The sequence below is a fragment of the Sinohyriopsis cumingii genome, chromosome 14 (assembly GCF_028554795.1).
Source record: "Sinohyriopsis cumingii isolate HCF-2022 chromosome 14, ASM2855479v2, whole genome shotgun sequence".
NCBI lineage: Eukaryota > Metazoa > Mollusca > Bivalvia > Unionida > Unionidae > Sinohyriopsis > Sinohyriopsis cumingii.
In genome coordinates this window covers 33,868,403-33,889,728 of record NC_142974.1, presented here as the reverse complement: position 1 = coordinate 33,889,728, position 21,326 = coordinate 33,868,403, and the positions used below count along the sequence as shown (strand labels likewise).

General features: G+C 36.9%; 1 long non-coding RNA gene across 1 annotated transcript; it reads right to left on the bottom strand.

Moving 5' to 3' along the window:
• Nucleotides 1–12,530: 12,530 nt before the first annotated feature.
• Nucleotides 12,531–14,349, bottom strand: LOC149783545 (uncharacterized). The gene is made up of 2 exons (XR_016414028.1): nucleotides 14,211–14,349; nucleotides 12,531–13,648 (listed from the first exon to the last, which is right to left on the bottom strand). It is a non-coding gene; the product is annotated as an uncharacterized LOC149783545 (long non-coding RNA).
• Between the last annotated feature and the right edge of the window lie 6,977 nt (nucleotides 14,350–21,326).

Sequence of the window (21,326 nt, the reverse complement as noted above, 5' to 3'; positions counted from 1 at the left end):
ATCGACCTGGACAACATTCGACAATACGAAGGCTTGATCAAGTGCAAAGTTTTGCCTCCCACAGACTTGTACCATCCCGTGTTACCTCACCATTGCCAAGGCAAACTGATGTGCCGAAACGTGTAACCAAGACCAGCCTTGTCAGCACACTCAGGAAGAATGCGCCTTGACGGGAACGTGGGTCAGCGTGGAATTATTTAATGCTCTGGACATGGGATACCAACTGTTAGAAGTGTACGAAATTTACCACTTTCCCAAGACACAACAATACCACAAGGGAGACCCAACTCAGAAATGCATTTTCGCAGACTACGTGGATGCCCTTTTGAAACTGAAACAAGAAGCCAGCGGCTATCCTTCCTGGTGTCACATTCCCGAAGACCAAAAGACATTCAAAGAGAAATACTGGGAGCAGGAAGGCATCACTTTAGACCAGATCGAGAAAAACGAAGGCAGGCGATCGTTTGCCAAAGTGATGTTAAATTGCTTGTGGGGCAAGGTGGCACAACGACCGTGTTTACCCAAGACAGAATATTTGACAGAACCTTCCCGTTACTTCCAGATGATTCACGACAAAACCAAATACATGAAACACGTGGACATCGTTCGTGAGGATTTGATCTTAGTCAATTACATAGAAGATCTGGACTTTGTACAAGCCGACGAATTTGGAAATGTCATCATTGCGGCTTATGTGACAGCCCATGCTCGCTTAAACTTGTATGAAGCTGTAGAACTGTTAAGGGACCGTGTCCTGTACTTTGACACGGACAGTTGCATCTACATCGATCGCCCAGGTCAACGTCACCCTGACATCGAAGGAGACCGTTTAAGAGCCTGGACAGACGAGCACCCGGACGAGAAGATTTTAAGTTTCGCTAGTGGTGGTCCTAAAAATTACGGCTACGAATACCGGGACCAACAAGGAGAAGTGCACACAGAGTGTAAAGTGAAAGGATTGACTCTCAATTATCGCACCAGTAGAGTGGTGAACTTTGGAGTATTGAAAGAAGCCTTGCAGTCTGGAGAGGATGAAAACTTTAAAGTGACCACTTGCCAACTGAACAAGATTGTACGTTTACCCACTCACCAAATCGTCAGTCAACCCTTGGAAAAAGTCTATCAAATCGTGTACCAGAAGCGAGTGAGGCTTTCCAACCACTTCACTTTACCGTACGGTCACATCGATATTGGTCAGCAGATAAAAAAGGACAACGTCCAAGGTCAGTAGTGCATTGTGAGTACCAAGGCCAAGCAAACAAGATGAATTCTTTCAGAGAAGCACAAAAGAAGTTCAGAGGGATGTCATGGACATTCCTGAAAGACCATTTCGGGAGGACACTTGTGTGACATTACCCCATGTAGAACTTGTCAGAACATTACACTGTCCCTTGGACACCTTGGTTACCAAACACACGTTGTACAGAGACTTGTTTCTGTTCCACTTCGATCGTTTTAATGTGCATTTTATCGTTGTACATAACTATTTGGCTTTTATGTATTTTTGTCTTTCGCGTTTATTTTTGAAACATCAAAAACTCTTGTCTTGTTTGTCTTCGTGTCACAAGTGACATTCCTGACACTATGTCTACCTCTACTGTCACTGCTCCCTCTTCCTTCACTTTCAAAGTTATCGACGAACACTTAGATCGTGCCAGTTGGGAGGCTTTGTATCTTCGCCATCCCTTTAACATGCTCATTGCTGGACCTAGCGGTTCAGGCAAAACCGAATTTGTCAAACGTTTGATCGAACATAAACATCATTTGATCGATCGTCCACCTCAACGAATCGTGTGGTGTTACAAAGAGTGGCAATTGGCGTACAGACTCTTGCGAGAAAGTCAAGGCGATTCCATCTTGTTTGTGGAAGGCATTCCAAACGAAGACGACGGAATCGTATCTGACCCGCGTCAAACCCATCTGGTCATTTTCAACGACAAGTTAGGAGAAGACGAAGAAGAAATTAAACTGGTTTACGCGCAAAGGGCATCATCGTAATGCCAGTGTCATTTACATCACTCAAAATTTGTTTCAACAAAGTAAAGCCCATCGTACCATCAGTCTCAATGCTCATTATGTGGTCTTGTTTAAAAGCCCTCGAGATAAATCGCAAGTGCAAGTCTTAGCCAAACAGTTAGGAACGCATTGGCTAACTCATGCGTACGACGATGCCACTCAAACTCCACTCGCCTATTTACTCGTCGATTTGAAACCCACTAACCCCGATTATTTGCGATTTCGTACCCATTTGTCTCACCACAGGTGTCAAGACGGAGGGCCTGTCCTGTACATGTCTACATTGCTATAAAAGGAGATCTGGGACAAAATATTCCATTCTCCAAAGGGAAAGTCACGGTGAAACTCCATTTTCGAAAACGATTCTCTAACGAATTGTAAGTCATGTATCCAGCTGTGTACCGAGGGGGTGCTCGACAGCGAGGACATGGTTTAGGAGATATGTTAAAATCAGCCTTTCGTTCGGTGGCTCCGGGACACGAGGATTGCATGCCTTGAAAGATGCGGCATTGACACAAGGCAAAGAATTTCTCCAAAATGTCATCATTAACAAAACCCCAAAGAAGCATTCTTGAGGAGAGGTAAAAATGTCTTGCTGCAAACGGGTAAAGACATTTTGGGCCAACGAGAAACTCCTATAAATGCCCTGAACGCTACCGAGTCAGGCATTCCTGCTTCCCTGACTCCACAGCAAGGACAAGGCAGAAAGAGACGACGAATACAACATCCCTTTTACAAAGTCTTCACACTTCTAAAGCTAGAAAGACAAAGACAAAAAGAACTGTTCGAGACTTAGACGTTTTTGATTATTAAATCATAGAGACAAAAAATGATGCATCAAGAGTCTTGCGCCTGTTACAAGTCGGAACTGGATCGGTTTGCCATGCCACCCACCATGATGACGATGCAAGAATCCCTATGCGTCGAATTTCATCCCGTTTCCTCTTTGACGGATTCAGTTCCCATTGAGTTTGAAATCAAAGGACAACCCGAAGATTACATTGATCTGAATAGCAGTTACTTGTATCTGAAAGTCAAAGTGATCAAAATGGACGAGACTGCTCCAGGAGCCGATGCTAGAGTAGCTCCCGTCCATGAATACTTACCCTTACCGAGCGTACCTGGAAAATCTCTTGACGTACGGAAAAGAGAGCAAGAACACTCGTCTGGATGCTTGCGTGGTATGGAAAGCTGACACAGCAGGTGAGAACACGTTTAACGACACAGCCCTGACAGCAGATGACGATCCTCACAATGTATGATTTAACGACCGTAGAAAGAAAATCCTGCAAGGACGAAGTTTAGAACTAATGGATCGTTTGCATTTGGACATGTGGTTGCAAGAGAAGTATTTGCTGAAGAGTGTGGATATCCGCCTGAGACTGAATCGTAGCTGTACCGCATTCAATTTGATGGCTCATGCTAACGAGTAAAAAACCATCATCCGAGAAGCCAGACTCTACGTGCGTCGTGTGGAAGTGTTACCTAAAGTGAGAAACGACATCAGTCACACTTTGAACAGAACGACCGCTCAACGGAGTCCACGATCAAAATCCATTCCAGTTTAAGCACTACAGAGTCTCCAAACTCGAAGTCAGTCGCGATGGCAAGGCCTTGTGTACCCGACCTTTCGAACCTAACTTTAACCAGAAGAATTCCTTGAGATCGTACTTGTCCCTGTACGAAGCCACCGGACAGTTAGGAACCAACACCAGTCACGGCATTTCGTACGACGTTACACTTTGTGGGCTTTTGATTTCACTCCAGACGAAGGCAGTGACGAGGGACATTTTCACCCTATAAAATCTGGTCAACTACGTGTGGAACTTCAGTTTGCAGAAGCTCTACCCCAGACGGTGAACGTCATCCTGTATGCAGAATTCGATAATACCATAGAAATTAACAGCTTGAGAGAAGTCATTCTAGACTATTAGAAGCCATGGAAGACTGTTATCCCTCTTTACCTTAGGTCATTATGGTTATCTTTTGTCGTTAGCAGGGAAACTTAGTGTACATCAATGGCCCAATGATTTCCAACAGTGGAAATCTCAATTTAATTCACAAACTTGTCAACCTTGTCCAAAATAGATAGTTAGTTTAAAAAAAAATGTTTTTGTTAGTTGATTGAATGGCTAATTTTTAAAAAATTTGTTAATTGTTAGTTGTGAGTTATTTGAATAAAAAATGTTGTGTTTTGAAAAAATGCGTTTGTCGTTTGTTTTTGCCATGGGTATCATGAACCATGCTCTTTGACTTCTCTTTATCCCTCACATCACACTATTTTAGCGTTCCGACTCAAAACCGTGTAGGGATGTTTTCCTTCGCTTCCGCGTTTTTACCATAAAAGCGGGGCAATCTCCAGTCTGACCATCCATTGTTGACTCATCCTCCTACGAAGATGTGCTCAAGATTACCCAAGCTGAACGAAGCTTACGTGAATTTGCATAGGGTCATGACAAGTCTGATTCCGAGACCTGAAGAGATAGACAATGTCAGAATGTTTAAAGTCACTGAAGACCTGATAGAAGAGCTCTTCAGAGAGGAAATCAAGAAGGAGAAAGAAGAATGGACGGAGAAGTACAGACTTCAGAATCAGCAAAGAGAGCAGCAGCAACAAGAGCAGCAGGAACCAGATAGAGGTTTTGTCGACTGCCATGTCGACACGAAAGAGTTCTCCTTCTCTTTCCGAAGAAGCAGACCCTATCCTGCGGTAAAGCCTGTCGCCAGACGAGGTCGCAATCTTCGATCATAAAAGATTGCCATAGCTCCTCGTTCATAAAAAACAGCCCTTTTGAGGGCTGCCCAATACTCTAGAAAAGAAATAATCATTTTATTGTCAGTGGTATGTTAGTCAGTTAGAAAAAAATAGAAGTGCGTCTATAAGCACATGATTTCTTTATCTTGGTTAGAAAGTGTGACCCTAAGTCCTTCGCTTCCGTCGCTTGTCAAAAACGTTCATAATGAGTGATTGTCAGGTCAAAAAAGTGAGTGAGTGTTTCTTTTAGGTCCGCGTGATTTTGGTGATCATATGGGTAATGTAAGATTTGGGTGTCAAGGGATGTTTTCCTTCACGTCCGTGCTTCGGTAATATAAACGGAAACACTCGTCAGTCTGGCTACCCATTGTCAACGAGACAACATTGAAAATGAACAGTAGACTCGCAAAACTGTTGAAACTCCAGATGCACCTGGAATACGCAAGGCACCTCCTGAATGAGCTGGCAGCGGAGGCCATTGTAGAAGAAGGAAGAATGAAAGAGGAGGAGGAGCAGAGAAGGAAGAAAGAAGAGGAGGAAAAGAAAAAACTATCCTGTCTCACCCCATGATGAGACCTAAGTGTGAGGTGAAACCTGAGGCGAGGACGCCTCCACAGGTAGCACGACAGCCACAGCCACAACAATAGCGTCAACAAGAACCACAACCAGTACAAAGACTAGTGGTTCACCAGAGAGAAAACTGGGAGGAGGAGCTAGAGAGAGAATGGAAACAAAGTCAAGGACAGCATCCTAGACTGCGGGATAGAGAAAGAAGAAGACAGAGGGAAGTTTTCATTATCCCAGAAACTGAAGATTGGGGTGCTGAGGCTACTCATCAAGCCTCTGCACTCCCAACCATAAGGGTGAATTGGGAAGGGGATTGAAGCAGACGATACGTGTGCGGTGCCAGACCTGGGAGATGCCAGCATTAGCCAGCTGCCTCTGAAGTTCCAAAAAACAACCCTTTTCAGAGCTAACCAAAGCTCTAGAAAAGAGATACTGTTCAATTTGCCAATTGATGTAGTGTGATTATAAACACTTACTCCTTTACTAAAATGAGTATGTGTGTGTGTGTGTTTGTATGTGCTCACGTACATTTGTGTGAATAGTAGATTTTTTGGGTTTGATTTTGCTTCTTGATAGTATATCTGGGGTTTGATTTTGCTTCTTCGTGTGTGTGTGTGTGGATAGTAGATTATGGTAAGTTTTTGTCCTTCGCGTGTGTGGATAGTATATCATGGGTTTGATTTGGCTTCTTCTCGTGTGTGGATAGTAGATTCTGGTTAGATTTTGCTCCTTCGCGTGTGTGGATAGTATAGTTTTTGTTTGATTTTGCTTTTCGTCATGTGTGGATAGTAGATAATTTGGGTTTGTAAGCACTCACGTACGTTTGTGTGGATAGTAGAGTGTGTGGTTGTTTAACTTTCCTTCTGTGTGGATAGTAAATTGGATTTTGATTTTGCTTCTCAGCGTGTGTGGATAGTATAGTTTGGGGTTTGTTTTTTTTTTTTTTGCTTCTCGGCGTGTGTGGATAGCATATTTTGGTTATGTTTCTGCTTCTCGGCGTGTGTGGATAGTATAGTTTGGGTTTGATTTTGCTTCTCAGTTTGTGTGGATAGTAGATTATGGTTATGTTTTTTGCTTCTTCGCGTATGTGGATAGTATAGTTTGGGTTTAATTTGGCTTCTTGGCGTGTCTGGATAGTAGATTATGGTTATGATTTGGCTTCTTCGCGAGTGTGGATAGTAGATTATGGCTATGTTTTTTGTTGTTTGTTTTTTTTTTTGTTTCTTGGCGTGTGTGGATAGTAGGTTATGGGTTTGATTTGGCTTCTTCGCGTATGTGGATAGTAATTTATGGTTATGTTTCTGCTTCTCCGCGTGTGTGGATAGTATAGTTTGGGTTTGATTCTGCTTCTCGGCGTGTGTGGATATTAGATTATTGGGGTTTGTAAGCGCTCACGTACGTTTGTATGGATAGTAGAGTGTGTGGTTGTTTAACTTTCCTTCAGTGTGAATGGTAAATTGGGTTTTGTTTTTGCTTCTCCGCGTGTGTGGATAGTATAGTTTGGGGTTTGTTTTTTGCTTCTTGGCGTGTGTGGATAGTATATTGTGGTTATGTTTCTGCTTCTTGGCGTGTGTGGATAGTATAGTTTGGGTTTGATTTTGCTTCTCGGCGTGTGTGGATAGTAGATTATGGTTATGTTTTTGCTTCTTCGCGTGTGTGGATAGTAAAGTTTGGGTTTGATTTTGCTTCTTCGCGTGTGTGGATAGTATAGTTTGGGTTTAATTAGGTTTCTTTGCGTGTGTGGATAGTAGATAATATGTGAAGAGAAAAAGTAGTGGATGTTTTCCTTCACGTCCGTGCTTTAGAAAAAAACTCAAAGCGTCCGTCATTCGTGCCATTCTACGGAATAAGCGCAAAGAAGATGGTAGCAGTTACGGATTTATTTAAAATGTAAAAGACAGTTGGTATTGGATGGTGGATGGAGCCTGTGTAGTGGAAAGGCTTGAACAGGAATGGAGACATCCAGTTACCAAACACTTTGTGGCAAGTCAAGTAACCAGCCTCAAGGTAGCTATGGATCTTGTCCAGGGAATAACAGAGGAAGAAGTAAAGATATTAAGAAGCTTCATTCACCCTCCCTATGTGAGAGTAGGTGGCTTGAAGGAAGCCCTTGATCATGTCACGAGAGTCAGGTGCTTCATAGAAGATATCTTGGAATGGAGTGAATGGTCTTTTGTGAAGTGGGGCTTAGACCAACTCAGAAAAGCAGAGGAACTGATGAGAAAAGTGCTGACAGAAGAGGTAAAGAAGATTAAAGAAAAGTTGACAAAGGAGAGGAAAGAAGAAGAGAATGTCAAGACAAAAGAAAGATTTGAACAACTCAACAACAACTGGATCAAAGTAAAGAAGAAATTGAGAGACATTGGCCATTCTGACTGGATGTCAGAGTCGGAAAAGAAGAAGAAAGGAATATTGGGAAAGGTCAGGAGATGGATGAAGAAATGGAGGAAATAGAAGAAAAACCCAAAAGGCCCTTTTCAAGGCCACTCATAGGCCTCGAAAAGAAATGGCTTTCTTGCCTCTAAAAAAATTTTTTTTAAAATGTTGTATCAGTGTTTGTCTCTTGCCTGTTCTCTGTGTTATATCAATCTCCCATGTTCAATTCCCATTGTCCCTAAACAGGCCCACTATGTTCAATTCCCATTGTCCCCAAAGTGCCAGTCCTGTATTCCCCATGTTCAATTCCCATTGACGCTATACAGTCCCACGATGTATTCCCATGTTAAATTCCCATTGACGCTATAGTGGCCCAGGATGTACTTAAAAGTCTTGACGCCATACTGTCCCAAGGGGGTCTTGTAATGCTAATTCCCATTGACGTTATAACTCTTGACGCTATACAGGCCCAGGGTGGTTTGTAATGTATTTTCCCATTGATGCTATATCACCCCCATTCACTATTTATGCTGCGTTATTTACATATAACGTTTGCTATAATCTGACATAGTATATACAACAGGTAAAGTGCATGCATGTGTCCAATAAATTCTTAAAGTCTTAAAGACTAAACATGACATGCAAACAACAAGGAAATGAGAATTGATTAGTCAATAATCTGACACCCTGTGTACAAACATACCGTATCTCAAAAGCAATAAAGAACCAATACAGTTTCTATGTCATACGTAGGTCTTACTGCAAACCTCATTCAGACTTGAAAGAAAGAAGGCTATGAGAAAGAAAGAGAATGGAATAAATGCATAGATTACCTATACAAGAAAAGCATATGCACAGGCAAATATACAAAACAAAAGTAGATAGGTAAATCGAACAGATAGATAATAGTCAGACTCAAGGTAAATTGGATAAATATAGACCCACGGATATAGAGATATCGCACCAAATAGCAAGAAAGTCTCATCGTAATCGTGATTCTACCATTTATTTCATGCTGGTCATTAACCTACTAAAAGATTTTGTTTTCATTGTTTTCATCACCTTATGAAGTGATCGACTCGGAGTTGGTTTCATTTCTGTATATCATTCTTAAACAACTTTAATATGTGTGTGTGTGTGAATTATATTAATAGACAGCCATTATCATTTCTTCTTCGGATTTTTTCAGCATTCTCTCAATCATTATATAAATTACGGAATGTTAAGAATTCTGCCAGTGTATATGGATAATGTACGTGTAAACTGAATGCTGGGGGTGGGGTTACCTCTAATAAACAGACTTTTGACGCGTATGTTAATTGTCCTGCTCAGTTTTAAATTGTCCTGCCATCAAACTACAATCAAAATGCAACATGGAATGAAATTTGTTAGCAAAAAAAAATTCATTTAAATAAGACTGGTTTTTTTGTCTTTTTGTTATATGATGTAGTACAAATTTAATGTGTCCACACCTGTCATAAAACCTTACTCAAACTTTCGAGTAAAAAATCTTTTTTGGGTGGAAATTCCTACTCGAAACGGGGAGTTTTGATTGGTCAGAATAGTTTCCCGTTGGATTTGGAGTAGAGTAGTTTCATGACGACAATGAAAGCACGACCTAACTGTATTCCTAAAGGCCAACGTTTCCATTTCCGTCCACTGCATCTACCCGCTTGTGGTATAGACGAGCCATGAAAATGGTAACAAAAATCTATGACCTGTGTTATCCTGGGTGATAAACACTTAAATAATCAAGAAACACCCATGTTCATTTAAATTAAGCTCAAATGGCTGTCTGTTCCCAACAGCATGGGAAAACGAAATGAATTTAATGTTTTTATAGAGAAAATTAATGCATTTTTTTTTTAAATATCGACTCATTTCGCCTGCAGGTTACAAAACAGCAGGCGATAGTTTCGAAGATTGGCTCCTGGCAAAATTTTCATTTTAGGCTTTTTTATGACGTATTCAGCTATTATTGTTTAATAATTTTAGATATGGATAGATGTATGAACTTGGAGTTTCGGGATTGTGTTGTTGGTGTTGTGATGTGAGGCGTACTCTCTCTCTCTCTCTCTCTCTCTCTCTCGTAACTATCAAAACAATATCTGGACACTGTAATACCTATGGTCGGTTAGGAAGATGAGCTAGCAACCAATAGCAGGAGAGACGTTGGTTTCAAAGCCAAATGAATATCTCATTAACAGAAATGATGGCAACTATTTTAAATCACATAAAGCTGTTTGGTACTCGATGCTTTTTCACAACTCTCGCGAGAGTAAGGGGTCTGCTTATGTACTGAGATTCGCATTGCTTCAAAAATAAACTTAAAACCTGAGAGATGCGCATGTGCGAATTTGGGATTGGGGTGCATAGATCTATTTTGACATGAGCTTGTATATACATGTCAGTCCAAATGAATCATATTTTTATATTTTGATTTACTGCATCTATACAAAATATGAACCACATTGATCTAACTCAAGTCCTCGACTTTTCCATGAAATTTTTATATCAGGCAGGTTGATGCAGAGTCAAACTGATACATAAAAAGCTTGTGCCGTTATTGTTTGAGCATGACAGGCACCCAGCCATGAAAAGCGTAGACCAAGATCTGACCTCGCATAATATTCTGCTAGTTCAAGGTCTAAACTGTTTTCCCTATTTATAATTTTATAATGTATGCCTTAGACCCCGATCTCTCATAATCTCGTGAGATGTCAGGTTTAGCATGTACACTGTGTATGGATGTTCAAAAAAGTCGATCAAGGAAGATAAGAATGGTTTGTTTTTCATCTTTGTCCATATTTTTCCATTAATTAATCGAACTAAAAAAATTGCAACCTTAATTTTACCTATATACCAAGTGTATGCGAAATGCACTTTTCCACTAGCAACCACAAGCCAGTTCCGTTGATATTATAGAGGTCGGGTTTCAAAGCCAGTTAGTACCCAGTATTACTGGAGCGGACCATTGAGCCTTGGATGGTTGTATCTAACCATGCTAGAAATAACTAGAGTTCGATTGTGGCTATCTACATAATGCATGCATGCATGCATACGCACGCACGCACGCACACACACACACACACACACACACACATACATACATACATACATACATACATACATACATACATTCGTTGTATGCAGTTGATTATGCACTAGTTACTGGATACCCGATTTTGTTTTTGTATACATTTCCGTAAACGAATTTTTTTATTCTTTGCGCATCGTGTTTAGCTGTATTTATCAATAGAAGGATAGACACACATGATCGGTAAACAGTATGCAAGTATACTAATTGATTTATAGTCCTCCGTTCCACACAGTATCGGAACCTGTAAAACCGGATCTTTTTTGACGGGTAATTTGCGTGCCTGTCGGCAATCACTCTTCGTCTTCATTTGTCTTTTGTCCTTACACCGTGTATCTTGCAGTGATTTAATTTCATTAATTTTATGCAACTTTTGAAGGTTTCGTTTTCTGCAGATTGTCATTAATTCCAGAAAATATAGTACAGATCAGCTAGAAATAAATGATCTTCGAGTTGCTATACTGTAATCCTTAGCAGCAGGTCGTGCTTAAACATACACAAGATAGCCGTAATCTTTTTCCAATACATGCAATCAGTTATTGATTGATTGATTGATCGATCATTTTTTCATTCATCCATCAGTTCTATACTGACTCGTTTTGTTATCATAAGAGCTACATAAATCATATAAAATCCCTCGGACAATTTTCTTGGAACAAGAAACGGAAGAAGGCTAGAGAGAGAGAAGCTGAAGTTTTAAAAGGAAAAAGAATGTAGAAAAGAGAAAAAGCGCGAGATATCAGGCGGTAAAATAAAACAAAAACATACATGAGGCGCTCTACAGATATTATGAACTTCACAGAGAGAGAGAGAGAGAGAGAGAGGTGTAAGAAGTAGTTTGCATTTGCAACATGCTTTCTGGAGAGGGTGTTGGTATACCGCTATGTAACTTTCATGTGTTGTGGCTGAAATTTCTTTGGATATTGTACTTGTATAAAATATGCACGATATATTTTCACAGCTAATCAAAATGACGGATCCCACGTGCTAGAAAAATCCATCTGCATTAGTGTAAAGTACACTATTTTATGCTGGTATTCAAATGGAGTAAATGAATTTTGCAAGACTAGACAATACTAGCTTCTGAAAGTGCAATGGATAAATTATCAAATGTTTTTTAATAAAAGGTTACCGTCTGTTTTATTACAATTTACCTCTGAAGTCCAGGAAGTTAAAGTGACTAAGTCGAGTTAGCATGGTTTGGGGTGGAATTTTTTTTTCTTTCTAGGTGCACATCTAAAGCAGGGCCAGGCTGTACATTCTATAACCCAAAGTACAACCATCAATCATGCACCAAAATAAAGAGATTTACAAGGTCTTTTAACAATACCTATGATATACAAGGTCTTTTTTAAAAAATAACCAGTATAACCAGTGAATAAAGAATAAATTCATTATCTTGAAGAAATTAACCCTGTGCAAAACACGAAACTGTCGGAAGCCACCCAAAATGAATGAGCAATACTACTGTTTACATGTAGCACCGGTACTACTATTGTAACGGGTGCTGCTGCTTTGCTACTTTTAGTACTGATATTGCTACCAGCGTTAATAATAATAATAATAATAATAATAATAATAATAATAATATTGATAATAAAATAATAATAATAATAATAATAATAATAATAATACAACTACTAATACTAATACTACTTTTCCATTTACAAGTAGTAGTAGTATAAAAAGTATGATACAAAGAAGAAAATAAATCAGACATCGTTGTTAATATATTTTATACAATCACTTTAACTTCAATTTTTTGCTTTACTTTACATAGAATAAATAATTGTGGAATGTATGTATTCATAAGTGAAAGTAGATATGTAGGCAAGTATGTACATACGTAGGAAGGAAGGAAAGAAAGACAATGGCTAGGTTGGAAACATAATCTTCTTTTACATATATTTTCACATTAATTATTTAACTTGAATTCCGAAAAATAGTTCAAATATTGATGTTGCTGTTATTCACACTTGAAGGCCGTTAGAGCATACATGTACCTAGTGTTGAGTTTTACAACGTGGTGCCCATGTTATAGATAAGGACTTTTCCTTCGACTCTTTAAAACCACTGTTCCCAGAACTATCGTGTTAGGCTCTTGTCTTTTGCTGACACTTCAAAAATGTTTTTACTCAATTCGATTTCGAATCACTACGCTTCTTACATCAAATTTATAAAACACAGTGACCTCTAGTTTTGATACACGAGAAATCAACTAGCATATAGTTAGGAAATTGTTGTTTGGATGACTAATATAAATATCCATGCTGATACTGCGTTTACCTACTTCCAACTGTTGTGTCCAAGTTAATCCAGGATGAAAAGACTTTGGTAGACAAAGTTAAATAAATTTTTGATTCAAATCAATTATATTTGTGTGTCTGTTCAGTCTGTTCAGGTATTTTTAGCCAAACCTTTGAAAACTTTGATAAACGAAATATTAATACGTGTCAATCAAAATGTAGAAACAATGCACAGCATATGCATACTTCCACTCTCCCATATCACAAAATAGTAGGCATGCATCAAGTCTGTGGAACAATAAATATGTGAAATGGCGACGTGTAAAAAAATTTTATAGTGCGCTTGTTTCCTTTAAAACAGGATTCCAAGAAACGAAGGACTCATTTTGATCCTTTTCTTCCATGTGCCTTGGCGTGATCTGGAGGTCCATGGCCCTTCCCCTTCCCACTTCCCCCAGAATGGGGTCGTTCTTCAGAATTGCGTTTTCCTCCAGAATGGGGCCGATCACTTGGCTTGGAAGCATGACCCCCTCCACATTTACAGAATTTATGGAGACTTCCTCCACCCTTTCCAGTACATACGTTACCCATCTGAAAATAATAATAATAATAATAATAATAATAATAACAATAACAATAATAATGGAGGAGAAGGAGGAGCATGATGGATACGATTGTGATAGTTTGTGCTGTTTTTACCAGAATTTTTTTCTTTTTGTAAGGGTTTTAATGGCATGTACCACAATACGGTTATGTTCTAATTTCGAGAGGCAGATAATAGTACTGAAGATATTTTTTTCTTCACATTTGATATAAACAAAATGAAAGTATAAGTTTACATAGAAAAGCAAGTTTGAAAGTACACTAGTCTTCTTTCAGACCCTTTTGGAAATGGTGGAGTAGTAAAAATAGAAGTGTTGACGCTAATGGTTGAATCGCTTTCGTCTGCGACGTTATCATTATTACAACAAATTTTAAGTCAGCATTTTTAGTTCCTAGAAGACTCAATGTTTAATTGACTGATTCCGTAAATCTGAGGGTTTTTTCCAAGTAAGTTTTTCTATTTTTCTGTGTTATAACATACAAACTACTCCATTTTGTAATTGTCATTCTGACCCACTCCTCTGCCCACCCCCCAGAAAAAAAAGTTTACCTCAGATGAACGAAGATTATCCCAGTACAAAAATGTTCAGCCGTTCAGTCTAAACCCCTAATGCAAAATGAGATGTAAACCCGTCTGTTTATATTGATATCGGGATGAATATTTACACCGTGTAGCTATGACAACCTAGATAGTGTATTGATTCATGCTACGAAAATATAATCATCGTCTAAACGAAAAGTAGATACTAAGAGGTTGTTGGGTGTCTACTTTTCAATATTTTATTGCTGTTCAATGGTTCTATATAATTTACATATTTCATTCATTGCATACCTCCATTTGCGGTTGCAAACGTGAGGTCAATGGACCGTTTGGCTTGGTTTGGTAAGTTGAGTGCCATAGAGCAATGTATTATATCAAGAAAGCAAGAATGCATTTAACCACAAATTTGAGCAGAAAAGGAAAATTAGAAGGTTTTCTCAGTGATGGCACCTTTATCTTGCCACTGTTAAATGACAAAATAAAATCGTGCAGGTAATGAAACGAGAGCGTAAAACTAGATTAATTTCTGTATGATTTCTTTACACAATTTTAACGTATTTTTCATGTTATCTTTCATTTTGAACGTTTCATTGGAATGGTTTGTCTATTATTTTTTTTCTTTCTTTCTTTACGTCGTTTTTTCTTTCTTTCTTTCTTTCTTCTTCTTCTTCTTCTTCTTCTTATTATTATTATTAGTAGTAGTAGTAGTAGTAGTAGTGGTAGTAGTTTTTCTTTTTTATTTTCTTTTTTCTTTCCGTCATTTTCTTCTTCTTTCTTCTTCTTAATGTTATTATTATTATTATTATTATTATTACAACCTTAAATTATAATAGGTACCTAAAGTCATTGTTCTACTGACATGTCATTAAAGCTTAATACTTGCACTATTCTTTAGCTCTGTGCACTTTCAGAAAACTAAGGTCCCACATAAATTTGCAATTCACATATTATTTGTGGAAGAAAGGGCGTTTCTCAAAGTGGTAATACAGTCTGCCATTATCAATACTTGAGCGTCATCGATTTTTCTCTGTATATAACGGATAATCTCCTTTGGCATTCATGGGACGTCTGTTGTAAGAGTCAATGGATGTTTTACATAACTCTGCATAACGCGAGTTTTCTAATTTACAGGTCCCTCTGTGTGAAAGGAAAATATGGATTTTGGATTATTCTTTTAAGAATCGTTCGTAATAGAATGTTCTACAATACATCAGTACGTATATATCAAATTGAATACACGACAGGTGAAGGCTTTTTTTAAATAACTTAACAAGGTTTACCAGCGGATACATGTAAACCAAGCTCCATAGGTTGAATAAATTCATAGCAGTTTCAATGTTATATTTCAAAGAGATTAATATATTAGACACCCTTATATTCATATCGTCTTCTATGATGTACAGTTATGTTTAGTGTAATAACGGGATATTTTTTGAAATCTCATATTAGAATGACGATGAAAGTTACACCTACAGCTGATCCTACACTACATTGTATTGTGGGTAGTATATACATGATCTCACACTACAGTGTATTGTGGGTAGTATATAATTGATCTCAAAAATAGTTTCAATTCATTGATGAACAAAACAAAGATAAGCTAATATAATTACAATTAGATCAACAAAGACTCGATACAGCTCATGCAGAGGTGGTACAACTCCATAGAGCTAATTTAGATGTAGTGCGAATCGTTACAGCTCATGTTAAAGTGGTACAAATCGATGCAGCTAATGTAGAGGTGATACAACTCTATACAGATAATGTAGAGGTGGTACAACTCGATACAGATCATGTAACGGTGATACAAATCGATACAGATCGTTTAAAGTTGGTAAAAATCGATACAGATCATGTAATGGCAGTAAAAATGTATACAGATCATGTAAAGGTGGTACAAATCTATACGATCATGGAGAGATGATACAAAAATCGATACAGCTCTGCAATGCACTCAGAGCATAGCAAAGTATCACCTGCATATAATAGAAAGATGGTTGCTGTTACGCATGAGCGAACTGAGACAAGCATACCGACATGCAAAATGGAAGAACATGGTCATCAGGATTATTCTTTGTCTTCTACATCTTCACACACTTCTTTTACTGCTATAGAAAATTTAAAATGGTACGACCCGTTTAACAAGGTATGACACTTTTAACAAGACAAATTGGTACATCGTTTTGAATAAAGTAAAATTGAACGACACTTTCAGAAAGGTAAAAATGTGTCACACTTATAATAAGGTAAAATGGTACGAAACTTTTAATAAGGTAATGTGTTATATTTTTAATAAGGTATAATGATATGACACCAAAATGGTACGATACTTTCAATAAGGTAAAATGGTACAACACTTTTAATAAGGTAATATTTTATATTTTTAATAAGGTAAAATGATATGACACTAAAATGGTATGACACTTTCAATAAGGTACAATGGTGCGACACTTTTAATAAGGTAATATTTTATATTTTTAATAAGGTAAAATGATATGACACTAAAATGGTATGACACTTTCAATAAGGTACAATGGTACAACACTTTTAATAAGGTAATATTTTATATTTTTAATAAGGTAAAATGATATGACACTAAAATGGTATGACACTTTCAATAAGGTAAAATGGTACAACACTTTTAATAAGGTAATATTTTATATTTTTAATAAGGTAAAATGATATGACACTAAAATGGTATGACACTTTCAATAAGGTACAATGGTGCGACACTTTTAAATTCGGTAAAATGATGTTATAAATATTATAATTGTGTGCTTAACATTTGTCCATCATTATAAGTTGTACATTAGATAATATTTGCATAGCTAATGACTGTCCAAGATTGTAAGTTGTAAATATAATATTTACGTAGCATTTGAATTTGAAACATTCTAGGCCGAGTCTTGCTTATAATTAGGTTGGAACTGTCCGTTGGAATTATTCATATCTATGTCAAGTGAATGTGTGTATTGATAGGGATTTCACATACAAATAATTCCTTTCTGTTTTTATGTCAGTCTGTGTGAATCCATTTTGATCAGAATTTACATTTGTGCTCACATATAATTCAATAGGATTTATTCATTTAAAATAGTTATTGGAATTACGAAAGTGATCATTCACGTTTGGATTTATACACTCTACTTGGATTATTGTGAACTCATTCAAAGACATTCTGTATTGTTTTATTGTGTTACATCAGGACATTCAAGATTATTGGAATTCATTCTGATGTTTTGGACTTGTGATGGGACATTTTAGGATTATCACTCTGTATTGTGGAGAGAAATAAATGTTTGCTGATTATACTTAGATCGTTAGTTTTAGTTCTTTCTGTTACATAATGAAAGATTTGGAGTCGTAACAATAGTATGACACTTTTAGTAAGGTAAAATGGTATAACAATTTTATTAGGGTAAAATGGTATGACACTTTTACTAAGGTAAAACAGTACGATTACACTAGTCATTAAATGGGTTTTCAGTTAATATTTTCCAGCTAATCTACGACGACTAATATGATTTCAAATAGGTCTTGATTTAGATCGGTGTTCCTATTTACACTGGCCACCGCCATCAATTTTACATACATACATACATACATACATACATACATACATACATATATCCATCCATCCATCCATCCATACATACATACGTACCTACGTACATACATACATACATACATACATACATACATACGTACGTACGTACATACATACATATATACATCCATACATCCATCCAAACGTACGTATATACGGACGGTCAGACGTACGTACGTAATTACATACATACATCATCCATACATACGTACGTACCTACGTACCTACGTACATACATACATACATACATACATACATACATATATTTGCATACATACATACATACATACATATATATATGTATACATACATACATATATACATACATATATATATGCATACATACATACATACATACATACATACATACATACATACATACAGATAGAGCCAAGCAGATGTTACTATACTGCCAAAACCCTAAACGACGAACGTAATACTATGTTTGGAAAAATAATAGATGCAATAGACATTCTAGACTCGCACTGGCTTTTATGTCAGGACAATGACTCATTACTTCATATCCTTTTGGGCAAGAGAGTGGACATCTTTGATTCTATGTATGATCAATCATATCAGGCATTCATGTGTGGTGGCTGACGGAATAGACACAATGTACAGAAGAACAAATGAACTTGAAAACGATATATGATACTATGCTTGTTCAGTAAATTAGGGAAATGGACCCATTTCATTTCGATCTTATAAAGTATCTACATGTGTTCTAAGTGAGAGAGAACATGATAATCCATTTAAATCGTTACAGTCGAATGTAAATCAATCCAATTCCTTTATTTTCCTCTCTTAATCTATGTTGCGCATATATCTCGTTTTCAATGAGTTCTCTCACTCATGTGTTTCGATATTGCATTTTCTTTACGTTTCGTGTTATATATATATATATATATATATATATATATATATATATATATATATATATATATATATATATATACATACACACATACACACAACCATACAACCATACATACATACAACCATACATACATACAACTATACATACATACATACCAGTAATTAGAAAGTTAATAGCCTCTAATTTAGGCTTATTTCATTAGTCTTCATTCACGTGCTACAAATGGAAGTAGCAATCCTACACGTTACGTGATTAAAAACTCACAAGGAAAAAGAAAGATACGAATTTTATAAGAAAAAAATATTTTCATGAGAAACGTAATATTTCTTTTCATAAGAATTTTTTTATTTAAATGAGAAGAAGGATAGATGGGAAGAAAATATTTGTATACGTAATATTTATAGTAGAAAGGCATTATTTGTATGGGAAAAGTGATACTCGTATGAGAAAATGAATATATATATATATATATATATATATATATATATATATATATATATATATATATATATATATATATATATATATATATTACTCAGTTATTGTTTATCTTTTAGAAAGATAATACACAGTCGTTGAATCGTTATCACAAGCATGAACATTACTTTCCTTGGTATCGTTTGTAAGAGCATCCATCTCAAATTTCTCTTGGTAATGAACTAGTCATTTACAGGGTGTTGACCATCGAATTTATGATACAAAGATATTTTCAATGTACTAAAATGACAAACCAAACAGACTAAATATGCTTGATCGTTGCGATAAGTTTGACGCTGTTTATTCAGTACATTATATGGGAAATCCCTTGGCTCGTATTTAACATATTAACAAGTCAAGCGTCATGTTTACAACTTAATAATATGGGGACACAGAAAGCGTTGATGGAGCGGGTAATTCATTTTATTGAAGCAAAAGCTGAATGTTCGACTCATTTCATATCACTCTCTAATGATCTACATCTTTTTTATACAAATATAAAGCAAATTCTAGTTATTCATATGGAGTTAATGAATAGATTGTATTGTTTAAGGTAGCAAACAGGTTCTGTCATGTTCTCAATGGCGCACTTTTCTTACCACATCCACCTGTTTTAATAAATCTATCACTAATTCTTTTATTTACAGTTAAACGCATATTTTGGTGTCTGAATGACAGGTACAGTTAACTGTACCGACATACAGACATGTTTTACATCATATTGATTTTGTTTGGATGATGAATGACTTCTGCGATACACAACCACACGCTCTGCATACCAGCTGGTTTAAATTATCTATAAAGGAGGGTAAACCAACGCCAGAGGGAGCCTATAGTACCATTTAGCGCAACAAGACTGATAAAGGCAATGTACATTTTACGATGGAGGTTCGAGCCTCTTGTATGAGTTGTATTTGGTATCGTCTGTCGTTGCTAATTTTTGTTCTACATCACACTGGGAGCTCCCTCCGGTATTGATTTAATCTCTGATAAGGAAAATTTGTGATATGAATACCGTAAACCGTGCATTATATAACCACTTTATCGTAAATAATAATATTGTTCTTACTTTTTATAAATCCTTTTTCATTTGTCAGATACTTGAACTTCCGAATCCGAAATCAATATGTGTCTTCTTTGTAAAATGCAAGCCATCTCGGTGACAGTGACCTAATTTTATTGTTTCCCAAATCGTTAGACAACTTCCATGTCTTAAACTCAGGTCAACTCGGTGACAGTTACCTAGATCTATTGAGTCCTAAATCGAAAGGTTTATTTCTTGTATCAAATGTCAGCCATCCACAACGTTTGCCCATCGTTTGTGACATTAGGATTCAATTATTTTGTGGAAAAAGTTGTGTTCTTAAGGTCCCTCAGACATTCACCTTTGACCTTTGAATCCTAAAATCAATAGTAATTTTTCTTGTCTCGAACTCAAGTCACCAAAAGATGTAGTAAAAGTATGTAGACAAAACTTTAGTAGTTTGTGGATTTTTCCCTTCCTTTAGTCTCTGTGCCTTTGATCTTGGACATGTTGACTCCCGTATGAATGTGTGACTTCCTTGTCTTATCCACAGTTTTCGGCCGAAGTAATCATTAAAGAATTCGATACATTGTGTAAAAACCTTTACTGTCTTAGGACCAATGTGACTTTAGCCTTAGACATTTTGATCCTAATATAATCATGTTTATTTCTTATCTCAGTCGCAATCTTTTAACAATGTTTGGTTAATGCGTACAGTACATGAGCCAAGATACGATGTGAAATGTTTTCTTTCTTGCAGTCCCTTTGACCTTGACTTTTGACCTTTAAAATCGAACATAAAATCTAAAGGTTTAGTCTTTTTTTTTTTTTTTTACATGCAAGAGACCTACATGATTTGGTTATGTTCGATAGTTAAGAAGACAACTCGAGTTATGGGAACGAAATACTGAACAGACAGACTACCAGACACTATACACAAGAGTAGAAAAAGCGAATCGATGTACAGGGTCTGACGGAACATAGCTTGGCCGTTTCTGTTAGGTCGTGAAATAACATCGGATGTACTTGTAGTAAGTAATACATGTCAGTATGATGCGTTTCGTGATTCCCCTCTGGCAGAATGCACCATATATATTACAACAGCAAAGGCCGAGATTATTCCTAATGTAAATATTGTAT